At 33.6% G+C, this 19,780-nt stretch overlaps 1 long non-coding RNA gene across 2 annotated transcripts; it reads left to right on the top strand.

Annotated features, from left to right (window-relative positions):
• Positions 1–13,741: 13,741 nt before the first annotated feature.
• On the top strand, positions 13,742–18,588 carry LOC143078769 (uncharacterized). 2 transcript variants are annotated; one of them, XR_012979265.1, is made up of 3 exons: positions 13,742–14,282; positions 15,812–15,961; positions 18,295–18,588. It is a non-coding gene; the product is annotated as an uncharacterized LOC143078769 (long non-coding RNA). The 2 variants fall into 2 exon arrangements; XR_012979263.1 differs by having other exon boundaries at positions 13,977–14,282; positions 15,812–15,957.
• Positions 18,589–19,780: the final 1,192 nt, after the last annotated feature.

Here is a 19,780-nt window from a genome sequence, read left to right as displayed (position 1 = left end):
AGCTAGCTAAACCTCTCACTTGTATGACAGTCGCATCAAATTCCATTACATTGTCAACGATGCATGAACAAAACAAACATACTCAAAGAGTAAAAATGTCAAAAATAGGAGTACAACAGTCAATATTGTATTATCATCTTAATATCACTACATAAACAACAAATGTAACAAAGTAGCACAAAAAGGCATACATCAAATTTAACATTCTCATTTTGCTTTTCTTATACGGCTGAATTTATCTATGTAAAGTCTACCCATAAATGAAAGAAGGTTTTCATTACTGGTGTAAAATTGCGCGTTTGAAATTCGCACAGGTAGACATAAAAATAATTTTGTCGTATGACGGCATACGTAAATGCAGACTCACGTAAAGTAGATATAACAAAAAACAGACTTAAAGTAAAAATAATAAATAAAATAATGGTGTGGTTCAAAGTATGACGGGACACATAAGTACAGTTTCACGTCAAATACGGCTGAATTTATCTATGTAAAGTCTACCCATAAATGATAGAAGGTTTTCATTACTGGTGTAAAATTGCGCGTTTGAAATTCGCACAGGTAGACATAAAAATAATTTTGTCGAAATGAACGAAAAGTTTTCTTAACACCAGTCAATGATACTATTGTACTTTTGAAATATTCAATTTACTAACATTTAGAAGAATAGGATTTACATATTTACAGCATTCACACGATTCAGTCTCTTAATGATGATTATATTCGCACGGAAACTAAAATACTTTTCATATCCATGTAGGCAATAGTGCTAAAAAATATGTTTTATGGGAGACAGTGTTATGTTGAAATTTTAATTAAAAAACAAATACTGAAAAAGTACGTGAAGTTTTGATGAAAAAGTAAAATCACAAAAGTACTAAACTTAGAGGAAAATCAATTCGGAAAGTCCATAATCACATGACAAAATCAAATAACAAAACGCATCAAAAACGAATGGACAAGAACTGTCATATTTCTGACTTGGTACAGGCATTTTCAAATGTAGAAAATGGTGGATTAAACCTGGTTCTATAGCGCTAACCCTCTCACTTTGATGACAGTGATAACAGAATGCGGTTGTATCTTATAATTGTACTACAGAATATTGTTGAATTCTTTAAAATGTTGGCATTTTAAACTTTTTTGGATTCGAGTGTCACTGATGAGTCTTTTTCAGACGAAACGCGCGTCTGGCGTATTTAGAAAATGTAGTCCTTGTATCTATGATGAGTTTATTTAATTTTCAGAACTATTTACTGCACTGACACTTTATAATAATTACGATTTGGCCTTTGTTTGCTCTAAACATCTGTATGATTATTGTACACCCAAGTTTTAAACATAACCATTCATCATATTACCCCCATTAATACCATTTATACATGGAATGAAAAATGGGAATATCAATATGGCAGTTCTTCTTAATTGTATAAAAAAGACGTCGTGAAAAGAACATGTTCAAAAATTTGAATAAAACAATAATTTCCTAAAATCATTAATTGAAAAACATTTAAATGTTAGAATTGACTTCTATCTGTCATGAATATGTCATATTAATTATTTATGTTCATATTCTATATCAGTTAGAATTCAGTTTCATTCTAAGATCAAGACATTTCTAAAGATTGATTCAAGAAAGTTATTTTATAATGGTTATATTCTTCTTCTAATAGATTATTGTTTACTTATTTGGGGTGGTTGTGCTAAAAAATGAGCTAGTAATAATAATAATAATAATACAGAAAAGTGTTTCAAGACTAATTTTAGATGATGGACGGCTTTAGGCAAGCTTTGGTATACTTTTACACTGACAGACTAAAGTAATTTTTTATATAAAGTACTTGAAAAGATTTAATCGTATTTAAATATAATTACCCTAAAAATCCTAAGGCTACTTCATGAATGTGTATTGACTGTATTCTAATTATTTACTGTACCTGTGTACCACATATATAATTTATGGTGAAAAAATTGTAAAACATCCCAGCTCCTTCGTTCTACCAGGGGTGATCTGAGCCGGATCATCCCTACCGGATCACCCCTGCTTGAGTTTCTTTATTTTGCAGGCTTTCCTTTGTTTTGTAACATTTTGGCGGGAACGCCTAATCCACAATAAAACTTAGAAATATGTATGGAGAGAAGAAACACATTCAAAATTAACATTGAAAAATCCATTGCCTATGCTGGGATTCGAACTCAAGACATTTAGCATATCAACCCAAGATACATACTCGTACACCAGGACGACTGGATACCAACTGTCAGTAATTTAACATATTTAAAGGGAGCAAGATCTTTTCATAAGTTGGAGGGAGTAGGCAGACCGTTATTTAGTGGGAGTTTTACCCTTTTCATGAATCAAGCGAGTTGTCAGAATGATTGTTCAAAGGGAGTTTACCCTTTTCATAAGTGGGGCGAGTTGATAAACAAGAGTGGGTTTGATTGTTTTTTTAGAAAATGGCGATTTAGTGTGGGCCAATTGCATTGGGGCGAGTATACATGGTTTCATATTTAAACATCGTGTTCGGGGCCATAAGAGGTGTATATCGTATAATAACATATAAAGTATATTATAATGGTTGTGTCGTTATAAACTAGATTTTATGAATTGTAAATGTTTTTTCCTCTAACCTGAAACAGCTGGGATGTAAAATAGTTATCTTATTCGGACTTGTGTCAGTGTCAGGTCACCCTCTAGCTTTCGACCATCGGGGTAATCTGACACTGACACATCGTCCTCATGGGATGACTATTACTGAATATAGTATCATTGGTGACGTTTTGAAAACAATGTACCCTTCCGGAGCACCTGGTTTTTTTGGTGGGGTTCGTGTTGTTTATTCTTTAGTTTTCTATGTTGTGTCATGTGTGCTGTTGTTTGTTTGTCTTTTTCATTTTCAGCCATGGCGTTGTCCGTTTGTTCTAGATATATGAGTTTGACTGTCCCTTTTGTATCTTTGGTTCCTCTTTTAGTACCTGTATAGTATTTTACTTGTTAGTTGATAACTATTCAGTAGCAAAATGTGATGTACATTGCACATATACTAATGTGATGAAACGTTCATAGTTAACGGTGTTTTTTCGACAATGACGTTATATTTCCATAAGCCTGAAATTGTCATGGCGAAACACTTACGTTTTAAGCGCCTGCTTAAATTGAAAATCACTCTAATTTCATATATAAAGTCATATAAAATTTCTACACTAAACACAGAAAATTCCGAAAATGTTATTTAGTTTCTGGTTGAGAACAGAATCATTTGATAAGGGGCATTCCGTTTTGATTTTGCCCCAGAGTTTAGTATTTTTGTGATTTTACTTTTAAAAAAATATGTTAAATTGTAATTTTTAATACAGCACATTTTGCTTTCCAAACTATTATTTAATGTTCAAATTGTCTCGTATATGATGATGAAGGTTATATATTTTGAAATTCCAACGCAGAAAAACCTTATCCTACATTATTATATGTCATTTAGGTGAGCAAATCCTTTGCAAGATGAAAATAGGCAAGATTCTGTGTGCGATGTTCATGGTGCTAATATCAGTTTTAGCAGGAACAGCTAGTGGACGGCCACCACCACCAGGACGTCTTGAATTTAATAGATTAAAACGAGATGCTAATGCCAACACTCTAAGATAGAATGGTAAGGTTTCTGGTAATTACGCAAAGAACAATTATTCCGTATATTGAGTTTTAAAATAACAACAACAAAAACTATTACTACTACTACTACTTTTACTACAACAACAACAACTACTAATACATCAACAATAACATAATAATAATAATAATAATAATAATAATAATAATAATAATAATAATAATAATAATAATAATAATAATAATAATAATAAAAAAATTAATAATAATTATAATAATAATAATAATATTAATGATAATGATAATAATAATGATAAAATAATAATGATAATAATAACAACATAATCAACAGTAATCGTATTTTTTCAGGTAAAAAGAGATTAGTTGGTCTGTGGCACCACAAACTGGATCGTTCATCATTAAATAATAGAAGATGAACTAAATGTTATTTATCGTTGATCTATATATATTTTTTGTTATATATATATTTCATCTTAAGCGATACCCTTTTGTCTTAACATTCTATTGGCCATATGTTCCTTGAAAAAAATGATTGTAAATTGATTTGCTGCAACTCATATAAGTATCAAACAAAAACGGGTGCCACAGGTGGAGCAGGATTTGCTTGGCCTTACGGAGCACCTGAGATTAACCCCAGTTCTTGGTGAGGTGCGTGTTGCTCTAAGTTTAGTTTTCTTCGTTGTTTTTTTGTAATGTTGTTTTTCTGTTTGTCTGTTGGTCTATTTCTTTTGTAGCCAGTGCGTTGTCAGTTGATTTTCGACTTACAAGTAATTGTAAAGGAGAAATCCATCACATATAACATCTGCAGTGGCCGCTGCCATGTTGGAATATCTACAAAGACAAAAAAAAGAGTAACAGTCATAATACAAATAAATGAATATATGTATACATATAGAACTCGGAGGTGCAATGAGGAGGCTGAAGTGCGATGGTAACGCTGAAGTGCGATCATCTACGCCAAAATGCGATGGTCCCTACGCTGATGTGTTATAATCTATTTGACGCATGGTTGTCATTCTAAAGTCAACAGAAGTCAAATTATAACAAAAACTAGATTTAATAATTGTTAGTACGTGGTATATATAAGTTTACCTCCATTATTCATGGTCTATGGATGTCCTTACAATTGCATACTAAATGAGAGATCGTCCTCCTTGATTTTCTTCATGTGGGAATAATTCTGCATTAGCATTTTATCTGTTATACGTTGTTTCATTCATAAACTCCTCGTTTACCGCAAATGTACAATGAAGAGATGTCTGTAATGCTGTAATTGAAAAATGAGCAGCGTGATTGTTTATATATAAGGCTTTGTTAGAAAAAGATTATGTATTTATTACGATGAAACAATTCTAACGCTTTTATTCATGACAAGTTCAGATAATTTTTGATTGCATACCCTTTGACAGCTTGTTTATCAATTTATGCAGAATAGAATAATTTCAAATTCAAACAATAGCGTAAAATTTCGTCAGTACTTGTGTACTTAACAACAAAGAATATAAATAAAGAAAAGTAGTTTACCTTCTCCACAAATACTTTGTCAGAGGAAATTTAAGGAACTATTTTAAAGAATTCATTGTTTTGGAAGTGTTTGTTATTTTTTGTTATTATTTTTACCAGGCTTTAACTTATAAAGAAAATCGATTTTAAAACTGCAATACTACAACAACTTAGTAAGACTATGAAAAACTACTATATTGTTTCTGACATTTTTTGTTTATTTGCTAAACAAAACTTTGAATATTTGAAATATTAAGGGTTTTCTACCTCAGGATTAGATTACCTTATCTGTATTTGGAAACACTTTTAGGAATTTTTGGTTCTCGATGATATTCAATTTCGTATTTTATTTGGCATCTTTTAACTGTTTTGGATTCGAGCGTCACTGATGAGTCTTCTGTAGAAGAAACACGCCTCTGGCGCAAATTAAAAATTATGATGAATTTCTTTCTTCATATACATGAATATTTGAAATATTTTGGACTCCTAGTAATTCCGCACATATTTTAACGTCTATGTTCTTACATTAACTAACTGGACCTAACATATTAAAATCATCGTACGATTCTTATAATGTTCTATGTCGAGGTTTGATAAAAAAATAGAGATATTTCATATTCGTGATCCAATTTGTATGGTTTATCTTCCTGTACATTTCACTATTAAACGACATTTCTTCATTCTAGTTTTTGTCAGAACTATACTAGTTGGATATTGGAAGTTGAGATAAAATATTTTTATAAAGTTTTATTTTCTTATGTCACTTCTATAAAATAATTGCTTTCAAAATTAGCTTAGTACTATACATTTTTTTAAAAAATATATCAACTCAATCGTTGAGTCATATTTAGCCAATTAAGCACTGTGTTCTGCTCCTTGATCGGGTAGTTCTATCTTTGACACAGTTTTAACATATTAAAATCATCGTACGATTCTTATAATGTTCTATGTCGAGGTTTGATAAAAAAATAGAGATATTTCATATTCGTGATCCAATTTGTATGGTTTTAACATACACATTTCCATTCTCAATTTTATTACCTACTTAGATAACTCAGAAGTAAAGAAAACTATGCAATATATCTTATACAAAATTGGAAATGATTTGTTAACAAAAAAAAATTGTGTAGTTTTCTATCCCCAGAAAATTTATTTGAAATGTTTTTTTTTTATTCATTACAAATGAACGAAAAGTTTTCTTAACATCAGTCAATGATACTATTGTACTTTTGAAATATTCAATTTACTAACATTTAGAAGAATAGGATTTACATATTTACAGCATTCACACGACTCAGTCTTTAAATGATAATTATATTCGTGCGGAAACTAAAATACTTTACATATTCATGTAGGCAATAGTGCTGAAAAATATGTTTTATTTATTGAAAGTAATATATAGCATACTAAATGTATCAGACTTACAAAAAATTGGTCAAAAATTAATTTTATATGACCCTGTGCCAAAAAATGAAGGTTTTCAAATGAAGTGAGGCCTTATATGAAACGTAATATTTCCCACTTACAACACCTTTCTAAAGTTGTTAAGTTAAACCAAAACCTTCTGCATATTATAAATGTTCTTTTCATGTAAATATAAGTTTCAAATAGCATAACACAGGAGTATGACATGGTTTTAAGTAATGTCTAGCTTAAAAAAACAAGTTTTCAATTTAGGCCGTTCCCATATTTCCATACTAATTTGCATATATATGATATGGAAGATGGAAATATGCTTCTTTTTGCTCAGATCCTTGCTAAAATATGATCAAATATGAAGCCTAGATGTAACAAGACTGTTGCTTTCAACTATATATGTAGACAGTATGGTCTGATGCAAAGTTTATACACTTTACTGCTTAAAACCTGCATGAAATTTTATCCCTAAAAGGCCAATTTTTTAACCACCAGCCATCCAACAGAAGAAAATAAAGGTAGTCTGTGAAACAAACAAGGTTTAACAACCAGTAATAAGTGCTTTTGATATAGATTAAGTGCAATCTGTTTAAAGGAATATAATTTTTAAGTGCATAGAGCTTCACAGTTCACTTGCTTCGTACGGACCGTTAGACATAGACTATTAAAACAGCACATTTTGCACTCTTTTTATGTTTTTATCTACTTTTCTTTGTGTTAAGAATTCACAAATAAGTCAAACAACTGACATAAATACCACAAACACAAATAGATATCAGAAAAAACCTGTCAGAGAAAAAGTAAGGATGCTGTTTTGGCAAAAATATGGGAAAAAGTGAAAAGGCTACATTTTGGGCATATAAGCTGAATAGTGACTTTTTTACAAAATTTCTATGAAATAAAAGTTGAAATCATTTATTCTCATGTAGTTTGACGAATTAGTACCAATAGATCATTCAGGGAAGTTGTCAAAGTACAAACTCAATATTTTCTGTAATTCACCTCTTAGGGGCCAAAAACTCGACCAATTCCAATAAAACTTGGCATGATTTAAGCTTAGTATATTATGAGACAGTTAACAAAGTTTCAAAGCCATATAATATATATTATAGAAAATGTGGCATTTTTTATATCTCAACTTTGGTTGCTGAGTTTCGACGTTGAAAAAGAAAAATTTCAACTTTCAAATTTTGGCCTCAAAAATAAAAAAAACCCAACAAATTGCACTTTTTAATGTCTCAATGTATAAGAAATTATCTATTGAAAGTAATATTTAGCATACTAAATGTATCAGACTTACAAAAAAATTGGTCAAAAATTAATTTTATATGACCCTGTGCTAAAAAATAGAGGTTTTCAAATGAAGTGAAGCCTTATATGAAATGTAATATTTTCCACTTACAACACCTTTCTAAAGTTGTTAAGTTAAACCAAAACCTTCTGCATATTATTAATGTTCTTTTCATGTAAATAAAAGTTTCAAATAGCATAACGCATGAGTATGACATGGTTTTAAGCAATGTCTAGCTTAAAAAAAACAAGTTTTCAATTTAGGCCGTTCCCATATTTCCATACTAATTTGCATATATATGATATGGGAGATGGAAATATGCTTCTTTTTGCTCATATCCTTGCTGAAATATGATCAAATATGAAGCCTAGATGTAACAAGACTGTTGCTTTCAACTATATATGTAGACAGTATGGTCTGATGCAAAGTTTATACACTTTACTGCTTAAAACCTGCATGAAATTTCATCCCTAAAAGGCCAATATTTTAACCACCCGCCATACAACAGAAGAAAATAAAGGTAATCTGTGAAACAAACAAGGTTAAACAACCAGTAATAAGTGCTTTTGGTATAGATTAAGTACAATCTGTTTTAAGGAATATAATTTTTAAGTGCATAGAGCTTCACAGTTCACTTGCTTCGTACAGACTGTTAGACATAGACTATTAAAACAGTACATTTTGCACCCTTTTTATGTTTTTATCTGCTTTTCTTTGTGTTCAGAATTCACAAATAAGTCAAACAACTGAAATAAATACCACAAACACAAATAAATATCAGAAAAAACCTGTCAGAGAAAAAGTAAGGATGTTGTTTTGGCAAAAATATGGGAAAAAGTAAAAAGGCTACAATTTTGGGCATATAAGCTGAATAGTGACTTTTTTTACAAAATTTCTATCAAATAAAAGTGGAAATCATTTATTCTCATGTAGTTTGACGAATAAGTACCAATAGATCATTCAGGGAAGTTGTCAAAGTACAAACTCAATATTTTCTGTAATTCACCTCTTAGGCCACAGACCACAATTAAATTCTCTATTAGTTCTTAATAACGTTTTGTTGAATTAAAAAAAATGCACCTAATGTTTTTGTAAAAGTTTGTGTGTGTGTGTAAAGAACAGTTCTAGTCCAAAAATATATCTAGCATTCAGAAAGATTGTTCTGCTGTATTTTACAAATTTAGCCAATACACATCCATACCCCTATGGACAAGTCAAGACATGTTCCGAAAAATGTAAATATCATCTTTTTGCACATGGCCTAATCACTCTTTCCATATTAAAATTAGTTAAAATAAAACATCCAAAAGTTTATTTCAGCTTTCTTCTTTCATTTCCACCCAGAAAAATTAAGAAATGTATGAAAAAGGGAAAGAAAAAAATAAAGAAAAATTACACTGTAATTAAAGGGAACTATATTCGTGGACAAAGAAAGGCAGGATCATTAATTGTGGTCTTGGGCCATATATTTCTTTCGCCAAATTCTTTCGCCAATGACGAATTTTAATCGCCAAAATTATTATTTTTTCGCAAATTGCAAAAACAGCGGAAACCCTGCATAGTTGGGCTACTAACAGTAAATAAAATGCCAGCAGTCGATTATATATAATTAGTTAAAATAGGTATGTAGCAAAATAAATATTATAGAAATACCAGCTGCATTTTTGGGAAAGACAAACATGCAGCTGATAAAAAAAAAGAAACAACAGGACAAAGCCAGCAATCTTGAAGTATGCCAATTCTTTAATTCTCTTTTATTAAAGAATAAAATAATAATTTGAAACAGAATTTTATTCAGTTTAAAATCAACATAAAACCGAATGGAACAGGAGAATGTGTCATTAAGACAACAACCCGACAAATATGCTTATAACAACCCAAGAACAACAATTGGTATTCAACACAGCGGGACATTACGGTCCCAGAGGCCCCAAAACACGAATTATCTGACCATCAATTGTCTGCTATAGGACAATCTATTGAATTCACTACAGGTCTACAGGATCCCCTGTTATCTGAACATTTAGTGTCTACTATAAGACAATCTTTTGAATCCATAGAACGGTGTACAGGATCCCCTGTTGTCTGAAAATAATGTGTCTACTATAGGGCGATCTTTTGAGTCCATAGGGCGGTCTACAAGATCCCCTGTTATATGGACATTGAGAGTCTACTATAGAGTGATATATTGAATCCATATGGCGGTCTACAGTCCCCTGTTATCTGAACATTAAGTGTCTACTCTATGGCGATCTATTGAATCAGTTGGGTGGTCTACAGTCCTGTGTTATCTGAACATTAATTGTCTACTATAGGGCGATATATTCAATCCATAGGGCGGTCTACAGGATCTCCTGTTATCTGAATATTAAGTTCTTCTTAAGGGCGATCTATTGAATCAATAGGGTCTACAGTCCTGTGTTATAAGAACATTAAGTATCGACTATAGAATGATATATTAAATCCATGATACCCTGTTATCTTAACATTTAGTGTCTACCATAGGGTGATCTTTTGAATCCATAGGGCGAAGTACAGGACTCTTCGTTATATGAACATTAAGTGTATACTATTCGATGATATATTAAATCCATATGGTGGTCTACACGATCCCCTGTTATCTGAACGTTAAGTGTATATCATATGGCTATCTATTGAATCCATAAGGCGGTCTACAGTCCTCTGTTATCTGAACATTAAGTGTCTTCTATAGGGTGATCTATTGAATTCTTAGGGCGGTCTATAGTATCCCTTTGTACCTGAACATTTAGTGTCTACTATAGAGCGATATATTGAATTCAAGGGCGGTCTACAGGATCCCCTGTTGTCTGAACATTATATATGAAAAAGATGTGGTGTGATTGAAGAATCATGTATCTATTATAAGGCGTTTTCTCGGATCCCCTGTGAGGTATATAGGATCCCCTGTTGTTTAATAATCGTGTATCTTCTATAGGGTGACCTGCTGTTTGTTCATTATGTTAACCGTATACGACTGTCTATAAGGCCCTCTGGGCGGTCTATAGGATCCCCTGTTGTTTATTCATTATGTATCTATAACAGGGCGTTATATATGATCCCCTGGGCGGTCTATAGGATTCCCTGTGGTTTAATCATTGTGTTTCTGCTATATGGCGTCATATAGGATCCCTGCTGTTTGTTCAATTTGTTTCTAGTATAAGGCATTCTGAGATCCTCTGGGCGGTCTATATGATCCCCTGTTGTTTATTCATCATGTATCTATAACAGGGCGTTCTATAGGATACCCTGGGCGGTCTATATCATCCCCTGTGGTTTAATAATTGTGTATCTGCTATATGGCATTATATAGGATCCCATGCTGTTTGTTCATTATCTTTGTAGTATAAGGCATTCTATAAGATCCTCTAGGCGGTCTTTATGATCCCCTGTTATTTATTCATCTATAATCTATAACATGATCACCTGTTGTTTAAACATCGTGTATCTTCTGTACGGCGTTCTATAAGATCTCCGGGCGGTCTATAGGATCCCCTGCGGTTTAATAATTGTCTATCTGCTGTAGGGCATTCTATAGGATCCCCGGGGTGGTGAATGTAATCCCGTTGTTTTCTTAACATGTATCTACTTGACGTTTGTAATAGAGAGCGTTCTATAGGATCCCTGTGGGGTTAAAAGAATCACCCGTTGTTTAATAATCGTGTATCTGCTGTAGGGCGTTCTATAGGATCCCCTGGGCGGTATATATGATCCCGTTGTTTTTTAAACATCTATCTACTTGACAGATATGCTAGAGGGCGTTCTATAGAATCCCCTCTGGAGTTAATAGGATTCCCTGTGGGGTTAATCGGATTCCCTGTGGTTTGATAATTGTGTACCTGCTATATGGCTTTATATAGGATCCCATGCTGTTTATTAATCATGTATCTATAACAGGGCGTTCTATAGGATCCCCTTGGCGGTCTATAGGATCCCCTGTGGTGTTAATAGGATCACCCGTTGTTTAATAATCGTGTACCTGTTGTTCGGCGTTCTAAAGGATCCCCTGGGCGGTCTGTAGGATCCCCTGTTGTTAAATAATTGTGTACCTGCTATAGAGCGTTCTATATTATCCCCGGGGCGGTCTTTAAGATCCGTTGTTTTTAAACATGTATCTACTTGACGTATTTACTAGAGGGCGCTATATAGGATCACCTGGGCGGTCTATAGGATCCCCTGCTTTTTCTTTTCATTATGTTTCTAGAATAAAGCATTCCATAGGAGCCCCTGTTGTGCTTTCATCAATTATCTATTAGAGGGCGCTATATTGAATCCCCTGGGCGGTCTATAGGATCCCCTGTGGTTTAATAATTGTGTATCTGCTATATGGCATTATATAGGATCCCATTCTGTTTATTAATCATGTATCTATAACAGGGCGTTCTATAGGATCCCCTTGGCGGTCTATAGGAATCCTTGTGGTTTAATAATTGTATATCTGCTATATGGCTTTATATAGGATCTCATGCTGTTTGTGCATTATGATTTTAGTATAAGGCATTCTTTAAGATTCTCTAGGCGGTCTATATGATCCCCTGTTGTTCATTAATCATGTATCTATAACAGGGCATTCTATAAGATCCCCTTTTGTTAAATAATTGTTTATCTGCTATAGGGCGTTCTATAGGATAGCTGGGGCGGTGTATATGATCCCGTTGTTTTTTAAACATGTATCTTCTGGACGTATATACTAGAGGGTGTTTTATAGGATCCCCTGTGGGGTTAATAGGATCACCCGTTGTTTAATAATCGTGTATCGGCTGTAGGGCGTTCAATATGATCCCCTGGGCGGTCTATAGGATCCCCTGTTGTTCATTAATCATGTATCTATAACAGGGCAATAACTATAAGATCCCCGGTGGTTAAATAATTGTGTATCTGCTATAGGGCGTTCTAAAGGATAGCCGGGACGGTGTATATGATCCCGCTGTTTTTAAAAATGTATCTTCTTGACGTATATACTAGAGGGCGTTCTATAGATCCCCCTGTGGGGATCATAGGATCATCTGTTGTTTGATAATCATGTATCTGCTGTAGGGCATTCTATAGGATCCCCTGGGCGGTCTATATAGGATCCCCTGTTGTTAAATAATTGTGTATCTGCTATAGGGCGTTCTATATGATCCCCGGGGTGGTATATAGGATCCCCTGTGGTTTAATAATTGTGTATCTGCTATATGGCATTTTATAGGATCCCCTGCTGTTTGTTTATTATGTTTCTAGTATAAACATTCTATAAGATCCTCTAGGCGGTCTATATGATCCCCTGTTGTTAATTAATCATGTATATATAACAGGGCTTTTTATAGGATCCCCTGGGCGGTCTATAGAATCCCCTGCGGTTTATTCATCATGTATCTATAACAAGACGTTCTATAGGATCCCCTGGGCGGGTCTATAGGATTCCCTGTTGTTAAATAATTGTGTATCTGCTATAGGGCGTTCTACAGGATCCCAGGGCAATATATATGATCCTGTTGTTTTTAAACATGTATCTACTCGACGTATATATTAGAGGGCGTTCTATAGGTTCCCATGTGGGGTTATAGGATCACCTGTTGTTTAATAATCGTGTATATATAACAGGGCGTTCTAAAGGATCCCCAGGGCGGTCTATGGATCTTCTGTTTTTTTTCTTTTCATTATGTTTCTAGTATAAGACGTTTTATATGAGCCTTTGTTCTTTGTTCATCAAGTATCTATTAGAGGGTGCTATATAGGATCCCCTGGGTGGTCTATAGGATCCTCTGTAGTTTAATAATTGTGTATCTGCTATATGGCATTATATAGGATTCCCTGCTGTTTGTTCATTATGTTTCATGTATAAGGCATTCTATAAGATCCTCTAGGCGGTCTATATGATCCTCTGTTGTTTATTTATCACGTATCTTGGTCAGGGTCCCTAATAGACCTTGAGATGAGGAACTCAGATGACGTAATTAAAAAACAATATTAGTCCGCGATACAATTGTGGATGCTGTGATTTTAAAAATGGACATAAATGAACAATAAGAACTGTTTTATAGAGCTGATGTGATGAGAAAAGAAATATGTAGATTTGACCTGAAATAAATTATTAGAAAGGACAATTTTTTTATTGAGTTTTATGATCAGAATTTTGGGATTGTTTCATGTGGAGAGTGACATTTTTCACCATCTTCCGGGGTCCAGCAATTTGCGAAAAAAGTAATCTCACTTGCCACCCCGAAAATTTAACCAAACATGTATAAATGTATCAGCTTCGATATGAGCCATCCTACATGTTCAAGTAAACGATATGGACTGAGCAATGGAGGAAAACGTTACCATTGTCGCCTATGGAGAATTAATTAAAAATGTTGACCCAAATTGTGAACTATTATTTCAAAGGTGTTGGAGTGTTTCATGGTTCAATGATCACAATTTCGGATGGGAGCTGCTGAAATCGAGGTCATTTACACTCTTTTAGTGCTATTTGATTAAAAAGAATACAAAATGGCTACCAATAATTTAGATTTTTATCAAAAATATACCAATTTTATACTTATAAACAGTGAAGAGGCAGAAAAATGGGGCATGTATTATTTGGACTGGGGCCACTCAGAGGAGAAATAATTATATTCTAGGGATGATCAATGTCACATACCCAAATGCCAAACGTACTAAAATGAATGTTGCACGTTTAGCAAAAATTTTGCAATTGAAATCTACTGATTTAGCCAAAAATTTAGATGCTTCACACCTTTGTCATAATGCATTGTGTGTGAATACAGACCATATTGTTTTAGAACCTCGGGAGATTAACAATCAAAGAAAAATATGTGTAGCTGCACACCAATGCACCACACATATTGTGCATGGCACAAACTATACTAACTGCATGCTGAATCTGAAATTGTGGTTTGTTATGATTTTGTAGTAAACATATGCACCTTGCACATTTTACCTCCACATTAATCATCTCTGAAAATACAAGTTTTTAACACAAGTAAAAAACGAAAATGGGAAAAAAGCCCACCCTCATACCCCCAAGACACTGAAACAAACATGGCAAACATGTTTATGCAAGATTATAAGCTCAGTCAAACATTTATGTGGTTTTTTTCGCCAGTGTTTACTAATTTCTACAGTGCAAGGGGAGTAACTCTTGATGGTTTCATTACTGTGTCAGAAAACTAGGTCATTCAATCAACAGGTGATCACAGGAAGTAAACATGCGGTAGAGAACTAAATGAAAGTGAAACATAGAGACAAATCAATGAACAAAGTATGACAGTCATTAATTAAATAAGTTAACAAAAAAACAAAAGAAAAAATAACAGAAAGGAAAAAATCCAAATATGACATCGAGTTACAAAGGCAAACTGTGAATGACCTAATGTTGTAATATTCATTTTACATGGTTTTATTTTGTTTATAATTTTGTTTCAAGGTATGTGTTTTCCAATAAATGCATGTACTGTGGCTGCATGCATTGGGAGATATGAAGTGGTCTTTTTGTCTGATACAAGGTTTATTTCAGTGTCTTGGACCATTATCCCATTTTCATAACAAACTTAAAATAAACAAACTTTTTAATTTAAAAAAAAACACAACTAACTCATATCATGCTCATATATTCCTGAAAAGTGTTTGTTTTAATATAATATAAGATGTTTAGTATTCTCTGTAAATAAATAAACTACATATGCTTCCTGAAAGGCTGAAAGAAAACCATATTGTGTAACCTTTTAATATAAATGTTAATCTGGCCATGAACTACAACCTGGCTGTGGAACGAATTCTTTCGGACTTGAATTCTGACATAGCTTTGGTTCTAACTGATGTTTTTTATATCCACTAATCAACCTGTTTCGCACTCTCTTGTTTAACAAGAAATCGATAGCCTGTTTTTTACGAGCTTTTAACCTGTTTAATTTGACACGTAAACTTTTTTGATATGCACAATCATATATTTCACGTTTACGTATTTTTTTCAGAGCCACTACAGCACGAGACTTTCTACCCAGACCACAACCTACAGCTTTTAGGGTCTTAGCCAATGCAACATCCCGTTTATTATTGACTTTCAAGACTGCTGCAGATGCACGGCCTAAGGCATTGCGAGAAAAATTCTTATTCTTCGGTAGGTATGTAGAAATTGTCCTATTGACAGACTCACACTTATTTGTATTGCTGAAAAATTGCATCTGATTTAATGCGGTCTGAGACAGTTTCATTTCTAACAATGATTCTATTAATAATTTGTCAGTCTTATTTGGTTTCAAAGACCCATTTTGTAAACCATGACTGCTAAGGTTAATAGATTTGTACCACCAACTAGTTTTTATACCACCATTACATAGTGTTATGCTCCATCTACACGTATCGCTACAATTACCACTATAACAATTCACAACAGACTTAACAATGCGTGGCAAACATTTTGAAATTTGTTGTCGGTCACCATTATATTTTGCAAATAAACATTTCATTATACCATGTGAACGTAATGTTAAATCATTGGCAAAAGCTATTTTAATATCATTCCTCTGGGCCTTTGTAGCTCCAGGGAACATACCGACACTAAATTTTGCTCGCAATACCTCACGGAACTGACTTTGACCCCGGTGAATAGTATCTGCCAGTCTATTTACTGACCATAAAGGGTCAAATATTTCCTGCATTGCTTCTTGTAGACCTTGTACACTTTTTGCATCCCCATCAGTAGTACAATAGTCCACAAGTAAATCAAGTTTAGCAATTTTTTTACCTATTTCATACCCAAGATCCTTCTCACTCAAAGGATCATACCTATTTGTATTTGATGTGCAGTACTCGTGATTAGGACATTCAATGTCATAACCTTTACCGCGTAACCATGCACCAACCCAGCAAAGTTTGTTTACAAGGTGAAAACCAATGATATCATGATTGTCAGTTTCATTTTCACAGGCAATACCAATGACTTGTGATGCATTTTGTCCCATTTTATGCCTACTTTTTATATGCACACTCTGATAGGTACCATCCATTTGTAATTTTACAGGACTATTTTTATTTAACCCTAAGGTTTCATTTCTCTTTCTGAAACTCTCAACCACTTGTTCGGTTTCATTTTCCGCAAGTTTTACAACCTTGTCACAAACAGTATTTGTTATTCTCTGCATTGTTCCTTTTGACATAGGAGGAATACATGAACTAGTTAAAAGTAGTCGCGCGCTATCATTACCAATATTACAGTTTATCACGCCAGTCTGAAACCCATAGTTAATTGTAGCACTCTTGCGACCAGCACGTCCTGTGTCAATTTCTCTAAATAGTTTATATTTTTCTGAAATAAATTTACACTTGGTACACTTCATTTTCCAAATCCAACCAAGACCCCATTGAGTCTCTTGTACCAGTTCAAAATGTGGAACAACACACTTTGGACTTTTATTTAAATGACATATTATAAGACTATTGATCATTAAAATATTAAGATCTCTATCTACTGTTCTATTTTCAGTACTTTTCTCCTCTAAATATTCATCTAAATAATCATCTGACAATTTATGCAGTCTGAGTAGTTTGACTGTAGTCGCACATTTTTCAGTTTGGGGAGCTACATAAGATTTTTTATCGTAACTCTCTTTTGAGTACAGCTTAAATTCCTTTTCTGTAAGGCGGGGTAACCAGACAGATTCTGTGGTGTTTTTAGGAGTCAAATCTGTAGTGGAATTAGAAAATTTAAGTTTAGGTGGTGCAGGTAAAACTTGCATAGATAAATTTTTTAAAACCTGTGTAGATGGAGCTGTAGATGGAGCAACACCATTAATAACACTACAACCTTGATCTGTTGTTAAGGATACACAACGCAATAGATGGGCTTGGTTACCAACCTTATATTGGTTTCTTTTCCTTTTCCCTTTTCCCTTTCATTATTGAATAAATACACACTCTGTTATGTTTGTATAATTCTAAATTATGACATCATAAAGTCATGACGTCACAAAAGCGATGACGTCACAATGTTATCTTCACTAAAGAAAAGCACCATTTTTCCCTATTTGAACACTCACACAAAAAGAACTCTAAAATGGTTATTACTTGATGGATTTTAAAACTAAAACCTGTTTTAGAATTGTCTGTGACTGATCTTAACAGTTATTAAAAAATAAAAATGTTCTATTCCTTCTATGAAAGAAATAAATATCAAAAACATTATTTTCTGAGTGAAAAAATCCTTAAATCTACCTTATTTACAGTAAAAAACACAATATTTTCATGATTCATCATCTAAACATGATGATTTTTATAAAGTCAGTTAGGTAATGAAGGTTTGTTTAATGGCACTTTAAGCTATGAAGAGTCTTAATCAATGTCTAAATTGTGAATTGATAACATATGGATTTTGTGCTTTTTTTCTACTAAAAGATATAAGGAACAGTAATAAGCATGCTTACTTAAAAATACTAAAAATTAACTTATTTTATTTCAGATGCGGAAAAAAACTTCACAGAATTGTTCGAAAAGGTGTACCGAAGAAATTCATTCTGCAATACAAGTGGAATCTGACATTTGCTGATCTAATATGGGCCAGGGTCCCTAATAGACCTTGAGATGAGGAACTCAGATGACGTAATTAAAAAACAATATTAGTCCGCGATACAATTGTGGATGCTGTGATTTTAAAAATGGACATAAATGAACAATAAGAACTGTTTTATAGAGCTGATGTGATGAGAAAAGAAATATGTAGATTTGACCTGAAATAAATTATTAGAAAGGACAATTTTTTTATTGAGTTTTATGATCAGAATTTTGGGATTATTTCATGTGGAGAGTGACATTTTTCACCATCTTCCGGGGTCCAGCAATTTGCGAAAAAAGTAATCTCACTTGCCACCCCGAAAATTTAACCAAACATGTATAAATGTATCAGCTTCGATATGAGCCATCCTACATGTTCAAGTAAACGATATGGACTGAGCAATGGAGGAAAACGTTACCATTGTCGCCTATGGAGAATTAATTAAAAATGTTGACCCATCTATAACAGGGCATTCTATAAGATCCCCTGTTGTTAAATAACTGTGTATCTGCTATAGGGCGTTCTATAGGATCATCCCCGAGTCGTTCTATAGGATCGCCTGTTGTTTGTTCAACATGTATCTCATAGAAGGTGTTCTATTAAATCCAAGGGTTGGCCTATAGGATGCCCTGTTGTTTATTTATCATATATCTATAACAGAGCGTTATAGAGGATCACCTTGGCGGAATATAGGATCCCTGAGGTAAGATAAGTTTGTATCTGCTATAGGACAATCTATAAGATCCCGTGGCAGTCTTTATGATCCCGTTGTTTTTTAATCATGCATCTACTAGAGAACGTGCTATATGATCTCCTGTAGAGTCTATAGGATCACTTCTTGCTTTAATAATCGTGTATTTGCTATACGGCGTTCTATATGATCCCCGAGGCGGTCTATAGGATCCCCTGATTTTTTTTCAGTATGTTTCTAGTATAGGCGTTCTATAAGATCCTCCGGACCGTCTATATGATTTACTGTTCGTTGTTCATCATATATCTATAACATTGCGTTTAAAGGATCCCCTGGGCTATCTATAGGATCCCCTATTGTTTAATAATTGTGTATCTGCTAAATGTATCTACTGTAGAAGGCGTCCTATAGGATCCCCTATAGGGCATTCGATAGGATCCACGGGGCGATCTATATGATCCCCTGTTGGTTGTTCATCATGTATCTATAATAGGGCGTTCTATAGGATTCCCTGTGTGGTCTATAGGATCCCGTATTGTTTTATAATCGTGCATCTGATATAGTGCGTTCTTTAAGATCCCCAGGTCGGTCCATAGGATCCCCTGTTGTTTGTTCAACAAGTGTCTTCTTGAGGGCGTTCTATATGATCACCGGTGCTGTCTATAGGGTCCCCTGTTGATTGTTCATTATGCATCTAAAACA

The sequence above is a fragment of the Mytilus galloprovincialis genome, chromosome 1 (assembly GCF_965363235.1).
Source record: "Mytilus galloprovincialis chromosome 1, xbMytGall1.hap1.1, whole genome shotgun sequence".
NCBI lineage: Eukaryota > Metazoa > Mollusca > Bivalvia > Mytilida > Mytilidae > Mytilus > Mytilus galloprovincialis.
Note: the sequence above shows the minus strand (reverse complement) of the source record. Positions and strands in the feature narration are given on the sequence as shown.